Genomic DNA, 10,065 nt, shown 5'->3' on the forward strand with positions numbered 1-10,065 from the left:
TTACCAATAATATCACTCATCTGCCCTATCTCCGGTCGTGCTGCTCCGGCGATACAAGGACGAGATGGAGCCCTCCGGCGATCGACGTGTACGCGTCGATGGAGAGAAAACAAGTCATTTTCATCTAACAACGCACGGGACATTTTTTTCTTCTCGCTCTCTATCTCTTCAGCTATGAAGCCGCGCTGTCCGTCATACCCATACGGCACCCGTACAACTATAATCACAGTGGATTGTAACATATATATTGTGTCATGCATCATTTCATTTATTAGATTGCAGACTCATCTTTTCTTGATATGTATGATGTTCACTAGCTATGTTATCACATGTCTCTCTTTCTTCGTTAATTACATGTCATATCATCTATTTTGTTTAGATAAATGTGATGTTATCACCTATGTTACTCTTACTATGAATAGTCTAAGGTCGCGTTCTCCCGAAACAGGAACCAAACGAATCATACAACAGAGAAATATGTTGCACGAGAATGTGTCGGCAGCAGCATCGTGCCGGCGGAATAGCTGCATCCGCCCTCGCCTCTGTCCCCGCAAGTCGTCGGTGCGCTGTTCAGGCAGGCGTTGTCGCCACGAGCTCATCCCGTCCACGTCCACTCACCCATCGCCTGGGCCGTGCCGATTCATGATCACTAGATCGGAAGCGCGCCTTGGCGCCAGGGTGCCGGTCCAAACGTTATGGTCAAGCAGGTAATGCTCATTCAGAAGGGATATAAAAATAAAGTAAAGATGACTCATTCACTTAAGTTTTTAGTTTGTGAGAGACAATACGACGTTATTAGTCAATAATCTGATGCAAAAGAGTGTATCTAAACATATGTACCTTCAACATTGATAAGATCATATGAGCAATGGTACAAAAAGAAATCATTGCCAACTGGCAAGGAGAGGATCATTATGATAGAAGTCTATACAAATGTTGAGCATTGCAACTTTCCAAAATACTACAACGAAAAGGTATATCATAAAGTATAAAAGCATGATATACCATTCTACATCGGTACATAAGTTCTATAAAATATAGCCAAATAGTTCATACTTGCAAGTGTAAAAACAGGTGTTACAGCAGCTGGAAACAATGCTATAGAAACATCAATAACGGTACGGCCTTTGTCTTTGTTAGTCAATCAACAAACATGTATGGTATCTTGTAGATGATCATCACTGAGAACTCCTACTTCCTCTCTCCAAGTGAAAAAGGGCATGTTCTGAGGTGAAGCTAATGCAGATAGTAGTGGCCAATACTTGACAGGAAAGGCTGATAGCGTCCTCAGGCTTCATTTTTCTGCTGACACTAATAATGCAAGCTTTAGTGATACATGAGTAATTTCTCTTATAGTATGAAATAATATAACAATACAAGCTTCAGTTAATTCCTAATTTTCCAAGAAATGAAAGGAAGAGTGTAACTGCTTAAACGACAATAGCACAATAACACAAATATGTAGTTAAATTTACATGTGCAGGTAGTACCTCTGCGTTTTTCACAATGCCAGTCAGTAACAGATTGTACATAAAACATGTTCAGTTATGAAATACTCCCTCTGCAACAAATATAAGATCGTTTAGATCACTTACTTCAGTGAAAGCACTACCATAACAGATGTCTAAAGCATGGCATTGAATAGGCAAATAACACCATTAGAATGCACTATATGTTCAAAGAAAGGGTGATGAGAAATCCGAGATACAACCGAAGATGGAAATATAAGAAAAAATTATTAGGACAAACCAGTTCAAATCACAACATGAAGCATTTTGTTCAGTTTGACATGAATATCAATAGCAGGAGAAAACAAAGCCGAACCTTGGCCCCTGCCAAGGACTATTCTCTCATAACTCGTACAAAACATGAGTTTTGTATTCTTAGGAAGATATTAAAATTGCATCAAGTAGCAGGCACACTATTTTATATATTTTTCATAAAGGTAATGTGAATATAAGATAAAATGGTTCTTTCGAATATCACAAAACATGCTACAAGCATGTATTCCACGGATAGATCGAGTGGCCTGAAATTGCATGCAAAAATATAATGTAATAGTTCTATATGCATAAAGAACTTGCCATTCATTTGTCAGCCTGGACATTTGCCATAGTGAGCATAGGACTCACAAATAAATTGCATTAGTTGAATATTAATTATTATATGTAGCCACATCTTATTTAAATCCAACCAAGATGAACAGAAATAAATCTCACCTTACTTTTGTCGAAGAGACTCTTATTTAACTGCTCATTCCTTGACATGGTGATCCGCTGAACATATCGCAAGTCGCTGCAACCACATAAGCCAAGCATTGACATGAGATAAAGAGAGCAATGAATTCTTTAATTCGAATGGTACATATTGCATCTAAACAACCTTGAGATGCATGCATGTTTGTAGCACACTATCAGCCCCGTTTATGCTCTTCGTAGTCCATGAGAGGTGCAACACACATGTTACTTGGCCAAATTTAACTAAATATATAGTAGTGGTATCTATTTGAAGTCTCACTACTGAGAATAAAAATAGACTCCATCTGTACCAGCTAACCAGCAGATAAGCAATCACTGATTCTTGTTGCACACAGAAACACATGATGAAGAAAAAAAATCATGTAGACCATTCTTCGTAGATGGTAATCCACAGGGATGTCATCCACCTCCCCATCTCGTGCAATTGGGGGAGCACTCGGTGTCCAGAAATCCTGGAATTTCTACACATCAACATAGTGCGGCCGTTCTCCCTCTCCTCTCGTGATGACGGCATAGGAGGAGGGATCCATACGACCCTCTATAATTTGAGCAAACACATCTGACGAAACAATATAATTATAGTAACATGTATGCCCACAACCTAAATTTTTGAAAACTCAGTGTTCTCACGACCTAAATTTGAACTGATTATAATGAGAAAGAAGACCCATCAACATATTAGTGCAATAATAAAGGCAAAGGTGGGGTTGTGGGTGTAATGGGGGTACATGCAGTAAAGGAATCTGAACCTTTTCCATGTGAACTCATCATCTTCCTCTTGCTCTCTTCTCACCAATTTAACATTGCCAATTCTTCCCCTAATGGTCAGGAACAAACAATCAAGTTTAGCATCCCAAGCACAAAGAAAAAGTTACTAACATTCCCTCATGTATACTATTATATATATATTTGACTGAGCAAAAAAGCAATTATAATCATGTGCCACCATTGTAAAATTGTACAAGTATGCCTAATACAGAGGCTTATGGATCAGAAATGGGACCCTGCAAACGAGCATACAAGCCTATATCTATATAAGATGCACGTACATATACATAGCTTGACCAACAACAATTTGCGTACTACACACTCCTCTCTATACGTATGTGTGCAATACAAAGATAAGAAACAGATGACAGAACTTACCTGTCGATTCATGGAACAGGGAGGGCTAGTTGTAATAGCAAAGTGTTTTAGTTCACTCCATCCTTGATCCGGCAGCAGTGCGAGGCATTTGAGTTTCCATAAGTACGATCATCTCTGCAAAAGGAAAAGCTTCTTAGATAATCAAGCTCATCTCTGGAGAGAAATTAAAGCTTCTCCTAGAATCGCAGACGCTTCTTCAAGAATCAATAGCGTGTGCAGCACCAGAAGCTTGCCTTCGGTATAAAGAGGGGTCGTCAACCCAACAAAAGTTGTCACAGGCAAGAGGAAGAATCCATTATCAATGGAGGGGACTGGGAAGAAGGAGAGAGTGAAGGTTGTGGCTGTCTGCGTGCTCCTTGTCGTCATGTTGTCTGCCCAGCAGCTGCAGGTGGCTGACGCCGTGTCGGTGTTCTGCAAATGTTACGTCAGTACTACTCCGACTGCAGGCTCAGACGCCCCCCGCTGTTCTGCAAGCCATTATGTAGATGCAAATAATATTAGCATGTTGACTGTAGAATTTTTAAAGCGAACAGAGAGGTATTTTATTCGAGTGGTTTATTCAATTCTTGGATCATCTGAGTAAACATATCTGACACCAATATTATAATATATATACCCACATTCTATCCTACTATGAGAATTTTGTTTGCTGGTAATCTCGCATGATTATTTCAGTAAAATTTTGTGGCCACTACTACTCTACCTGGAACAGCTGGTGTGATATATGTAGATGGAGAGAGAGAGAGAGGGAGGGAGAGGGAGAGAGAGAGAGATATGTCTGTCAAGGAAAGTTAGATTTTTGGGAGGCCTTCTATAACAAATAAAACTCAAGTATATCTTCAGAACACTAAAAGGACAGCTCAGTAAGTGGACAAAGCTAATTGCTATCAACATGGTTAGATACTAATAACCTATTCAGAACCACAACTTCTTGGAAGTCCTTGAGAATATGGGACTAAAAGTGTAATCAGTTACTGGCTTCAAACATATTTTACAGTAACAATAACTATCACGTAGCAGATGCAGAGTAAAAGCATGCTAGGAGGCAGGAAAGACTGAAAGAGTCGGTGCTGAATTGTGATATAAGCAGAGTGAGTTGAGAATGAACTTCTTTCAATTAAAATAAAGCACAACCATATTATAGAGAGGGAGGTTGTGGTCGACGTCGGCACACAAATGGAACCGCCGTCGTCGGGGTCGGGCGTGGGCTCCTTCCTTCCTGGTCGTCGTCATCTTGGTCCTTGTGGATAGCGTCCATGGATTGGAAGTGGGGTGACTTGAGAATCCCCTCCCTTGAGATAGCTTGCTGCTTCCAGTTGAGATTCATCCATGGAGAAGAGAAGCTTCATGAGCACACACACACAAAAGTGCTCATGAGCAACAAAATTACAATTTCATATGTAGGAGTGGGTCAATTCAAGCCGTTAGCAAGCAGTCACATGGCCGATTAAAAAAAGATAGTTATGTCTAACAGAATCTGTATGGACCAACTATACTCAATCCACCAGTCCAGGCCATGGTATATTTATCCAGCCTAAATACTCGCATATATCAGCCATGAGTGGAAGTAGTTGACAACAAACTATGATCCTAGAAAGTACGACTAAAAGTTTGTCTATTAATGTAAAAACAAAAACACATTTGTAGATCAGCAAACAAAGGAGATGCCAACAGTGAAGTAAAACTTCATCAAGAATCATATTTTCAGAAGAGAACAAATAGTGCAGACCTTGCAGTATAACTGTAAAAAGTATTGCTAGGATGTCCTAAAGACAGTAAAAGCCCAAAACTTGCCAATTGTAAACAAACACGAAAGCAAGACACATCACAACAGAAGTAGAAGTACAACTCCCAGATCTCTGGAACAATTTTCGCTTCGGAAATATAGTCAAATCCTCACTTCTAGCAGCGCATATAACCATATCACTGAGATAGCGAGGGAAATGGCGGGCAAAGGAGGGAGCTCAGCAAGAGGAGGAAAAGGGGGAACTCACCTTGGCCTTGGACTGCTGGTTGCTGCCATGGAAGAGCTCTGAACCATGGAGCAGTCACGTAATTAGTACCCAAAATAGATATTCTAGATGGAGATTCTGCAAGTGCACTTACCTTGTCCAAGTCCAATGCTTTATGGCTCTGAATTCCGACAGTAGACCAAGTTCCATCAACCTCCATAATAACCAAATCACTGAATCCGCTATCTATCTTATGGTCGTTTTCCAATATTTTTGGCTCCTTGTTCTCACACATTATTTGTTACAGTCATCTATCTTTTTAACAACCACTGCCTGCAAAACAAAACGGTCACATTAGTTTCCCTATCAGTTAGTATTGAGACAGATTTACATGCATACTCACCTCATGCATGTCCAAAGTTGTGCAGTTATCTACTCCTTGACCGCTAATTAGAAACTGGAATCTGGTGACAGATGAGACAACCAAATTAATCTAGCATTTAAGAATGGCGCTTTGATTCACAGAACTGCAACCACAATAGGCATAAATCTCCACTCTCTTTGTAACTAACCACCTGATATGTCTACAACCTACCCCCCCCCCCTCTCTCCATCAAAATCGCCAACCAAACAGCTAACAATGGTGGTTTGATTACAATGCCATGCATAGTCCCTGCAATTATCTGTAACCAGTCATGTGATTTGTTTAATGCTTAAGCTAAAGGCCTAAACCAAGGATTAACCCAGACTAACAAACAGATCAGGCAATAATTTATCTAGACAAATTTCAATAACACGAGCCAATGCCAAACTCGCAGCCACCGAACAAAATAAGAAATGCAACAAAAAATCGTTCGAGGAATCTAGCAATGCTGCACTGTCTCCCGCATAGCAACAAAAAACCGAGGGTATCCAACCAGACCTAATGAATCCAAAGGATTCTAACAAGATCCAGGCAGCCCATACATCCAAACACCCCCAATGTCCTGTTGCATTCACCTCTTCCTGAAAGCTCACTACAATCCTAGAGAAAGATCCCAACCCTAGCCAACAAGCCAAGCAAGGCAACAAACATGTACTCTGTAAATAATTAGCTAGATCCAAGGCCTTCCTTGGCAGCAAGGTAAAAACAAAACAAGAAAGACAAAGAAAATTCTCTTCTTTGGAACCTAGCTAAATCAGAGAATTGGCTAGATAAGATAGATGTGCAGGGGTAGGAAGAGGGGGTGGAGCTCACCATGTTCAGGGGGGTGGGGGTAGGAGGAAGGAGGAGCCATGAGGGCTCGTGCCTCGTCCACCTGTAGCAATTGCTACTCATCCAGATCGGAACCGACCTTGTCCACCAGAGGAGCAGGGACGTGTTCGTGCACCTGCGTGACCAAAAGGAGCAACAGCTTGAGGGGAGGGGAGGGGAGGGGATTAGGGTTGGAGCAGGGGAGAGGGCGGCATCCTGAGCAGGCCATTGCGTGGGCGCGGAGCAGGCAGAGCACAAGCACTCGGAGGCCAAGGTCGGACGACATCGCCGGCGAATCTGCGAGCACCTTGGCTGCCGCCTGACCTGCTCACTCTCCCTCTTCTCTTTCCTTCCCTTCCCTTCCCTTCTGATGACGAGAGGTCGAGGCTGCGGGCGGCGTGGTGCGAGGGAGACGAGGAGAGAGGTCCACGGCGGCGCGGTCTGAGGGGCGTCGGCGGCGGCGAGGTCTGCGGGGCGTTGGTGGCGGCGAAGTGGGCGGGGCTGCGAGGTCTGGTGGAGGGAGAGGTCGAGGAGAGGGCTGGGGCGAGCGGGCTGGGATGCGGGAGGACGAGGGTTGAGGGCGCGGGTGCGTGGGAGAGGCGGCTAGGTCATCTACACGGGAGCGGACGCAATTTATATGCATAAACATGAAATGACGAAAATGCCCTCGGCGGGTCGTCGGAATTACGCGTGGTGGCACGAACGGGGCGAAACTATTCATTGCTACAGGGTCACCTCTTCGATCCGACGGCCGTGGTCGTCCCAGGGCTCGATCCGATGGCCCAGATTGCATCAAGCAAAACGATCCAACGGCCAGGAATCCCAAACGGCTGAGGAGCCGGGAGGATGACTGTCATCCTTATTTCTTGATTTTCAGTTTCAGCTGTGGCGTCCGTAGGTCTCCCCGGTCACCGATCAATACAGCCGAGACCCAAGCTGCTGATGCGCCATCTTCGTCCCGTGTACTAGGACTACAGTTGCTAATTAAGTGGCGAAATCATTTGGAAGTCAAGTGGTGGTTGGATCACGGTTAGCTATTTATGTTACCTCTGCTCCCTATTTATCACCGGTTGAAACTCCTAGCGGTAAGCTTTGGGTAGGGTACTACTATTCCTAGCACTAGCAGGGAGTAGGAGTACTGCCTGCGGACAGTAGCTAGCTAATGGTTTGGACTCACGGTACAGCACCAAGACAGTCCAGGGTTTCAGCCACTTAGTAGCTGGTCCCCGGTGTCCCCGGTCTTGGCTCGGATGATGTTGGAGTTCTCGTTGGTTTGGTAGTGCCGCTCTTGGCTCAGGTTTGGTAGGTTTTGCTGTGATGTTTCTTGTGTTTGGGCCGAGTATCCCTTGTCTCTCTGCTTCGGACATCATGTTCACGCCGGCATGCGTTTGTGTCATATGTTGTACCCTCTGTACTCATTCTTCTTCTTCTATTAATAAAATGATACGCAAGCTTTGCATATTCGCGAAAAAAAGTTCAGGATTTCAGTCACTTAGTAGCTGGAGCAGTAGCGAAAGTTATAATTAAACTTTTACTCCAGTAGTTATAGGGTACTGCTCTGGTGGCTAGTTTAGTTATAGGGTACTGCTCCGGTGGCTAGTTTAGTACTAGAAAAATACTAGAAAAAATTAAAAAAATTCTGAAATAGGGAAGCAAATAAAGGGTGCGCGTGCACCCATGTTCATCAAATCCGCGTCCGCAAACAAACACACTATTAGGTTTGAACATTGTAATAGGGAAACAATTATGTACTACCAATTATGGCGTGTGATTTTCCTTCTATTAGGCTTGAACATTGTAATAGAAAAGCAAATAAGGTTGCTCATGAACTTGCTTCTTAATGTGCAGACAACTCAACTGCGGAAGAAATCCTGAATGTGTCGCTTGATGTTTCAAAATGCGGAAGAAATCCTGAATAATTCTAAAACCAGAAATTATCTAGCAAATTTATGCGCAATGCAATGCTTCATAATGTGCAAACAACTCAATTGCATTTTTAAAACCCATTATTACACAAGAAGTATTTGCAAATATAGGTTTCTAAAAGTGCAGCGATCCAATTACATATTTTAAATTCTAGTGTTGCACAAACTTGTAATGAGAAACTACCTAACAAGTAAAAAAACAACTCAAAAAGTAATATGTGGGATATAAATAATCACAACCTTTACAAGTACACAACCTATTTACCTTTGGTACAAATTCATACTAGTTTGCAATCAATCCAATAGTTAAGAAACCATGGCCTACACATATGCAAGATCTTGGATCGGTGGCTTTGTGATAGCAATGACGATGTTTTTCCCCTTCATGGTTTGCGCAAAACAACATGTGTTGCACAAAATAGAGGACAACAGTCTTTTGATTCAAGAGGCTGGCCAACAATAGTGTCATGGCATGCAAGTATGCAAGTGTAGGAAACAATAAGTCAGCAATAATGGACCTGGAAGCGGATTTGTAGTACCCGGGTGCTCCACACCCCTATACGAACATTAAATTCAAAAAAAATACCGAAAAATTTCAAAAAAAAGTAAGATTTTGGGATATCAAACCCGGGTTCTCGATCTACTCCTGTGTGAAACTTCATGAAAAAAATACCAGGAAATGAATTCCAGACAAAAAAGACAAAAGTTTCGTATGTGTTTAGTGTATAATGGATCTACTAACACGATACTCAGGGAGATGAAGTATTTCCAGACACTCAAGAAGAGTAATGGAAGTGTCATGACAATTGCTGGTCGAGACACGGTAATTGTTGGTTCTGGTCAAGCTACAATTACACTCCCTATGTGTACTAAATTGGTAATCTAGGATGCTCTACTGTATCCAAATTCTACTCGTACCTTGCTGAGTTTTAAGGATATCCGCAAAAAATGATTTCCATGCGGAAACTAATGAAGAGAGTGGGGCTGAATGCCTACACATAACTCAGCAAAAGGGATTTCGAAAGGAAGTCCTTGAGAATTTGCCTTCTCTATCTTCTGGGTTGTATTATACATACATTAAAGCAGAGACGCATATGGCGTACAAGATAGTTTTTTAGAATCTTGATAAATTCAAGATTTGGCATGGTCGCCTGGGTCATCCTGGTATTGGGATGATGAGAAAAAATATTGATGGTTCCGTTGGACACAACATAACGGATATAAAGTTCTCAAAATCATCAGATTTTATATGCACAACATGTGTAACTGAGAAATTGATCACAAGGCCATCTTATGTGAAGTTAAAGGATGAGCCACTTGATTTCCTTGAACACATTCAAGGAGATATTTATGGTCCAATACAACCGTTATCTGGACCATTCAGATATTTCATGGTCCTAATTGATGCATCAACAATATGGTCAAATGTATGGGTACTGTCAACAAGGAACCATGATTTTGCAAAGCTAATTGCTCAGATCATTAAATTGAGAGCAAATCATCCTGAGCATAGGATAAAAACCATCAGAATGGATAATGCTGCAAAATTT

At 42.1% G+C, this 10,065-nt stretch overlaps 2 long non-coding RNA genes across 4 annotated transcripts; both read right to left on the reverse strand.

The window, feature by feature from the left end:
• Positions 1-869: 869 nt before the first annotated feature.
• On the reverse strand, positions 870-3,523 carry LOC123148729 (uncharacterized). 2 transcript variants are annotated; one of them, XR_006474092.1, is made up of 5 exons: positions 3,405-3,523; positions 3,008-3,076; positions 2,220-2,295; positions 1,491-1,561; positions 870-1,302 (listed from the first exon to the last, which is right to left on the reverse strand). It is a non-coding gene; the product is annotated as an uncharacterized lncRNA (long non-coding RNA). The 2 variants fall into 2 exon arrangements; XR_006474093.1 differs by having other exon boundaries at positions 870-1,311.
• Positions 3,524-3,639: 116 nt separating this feature from the next.
• Positions 3,640-7,189, reverse strand: LOC123148730 (uncharacterized). Of its 2 annotated transcripts, none has more exons than XR_006474094.1 (6): positions 6,594-7,189; positions 5,760-5,820; positions 5,511-5,689; positions 5,399-5,436; positions 4,539-4,710; positions 3,640-3,871 (listed from the first exon to the last, which is right to left on the reverse strand). It is a non-coding gene; the product is annotated as an uncharacterized lncRNA (long non-coding RNA). The 2 variants fall into 2 exon arrangements; XR_006474095.1 differs by having other exon boundaries at positions 4,539-4,747.
• Positions 7,190-10,065: the final 2,876 nt, after the last annotated feature.

This window comes from Triticum aestivum, chromosome 7A (genome assembly GCF_018294505.1).
Source record: "Triticum aestivum cultivar Chinese Spring chromosome 7A, IWGSC CS RefSeq v2.1, whole genome shotgun sequence".
Classification (NCBI taxonomy): domain Eukaryota; kingdom Viridiplantae; phylum Streptophyta; class Magnoliopsida; order Poales; family Poaceae; genus Triticum; species Triticum aestivum.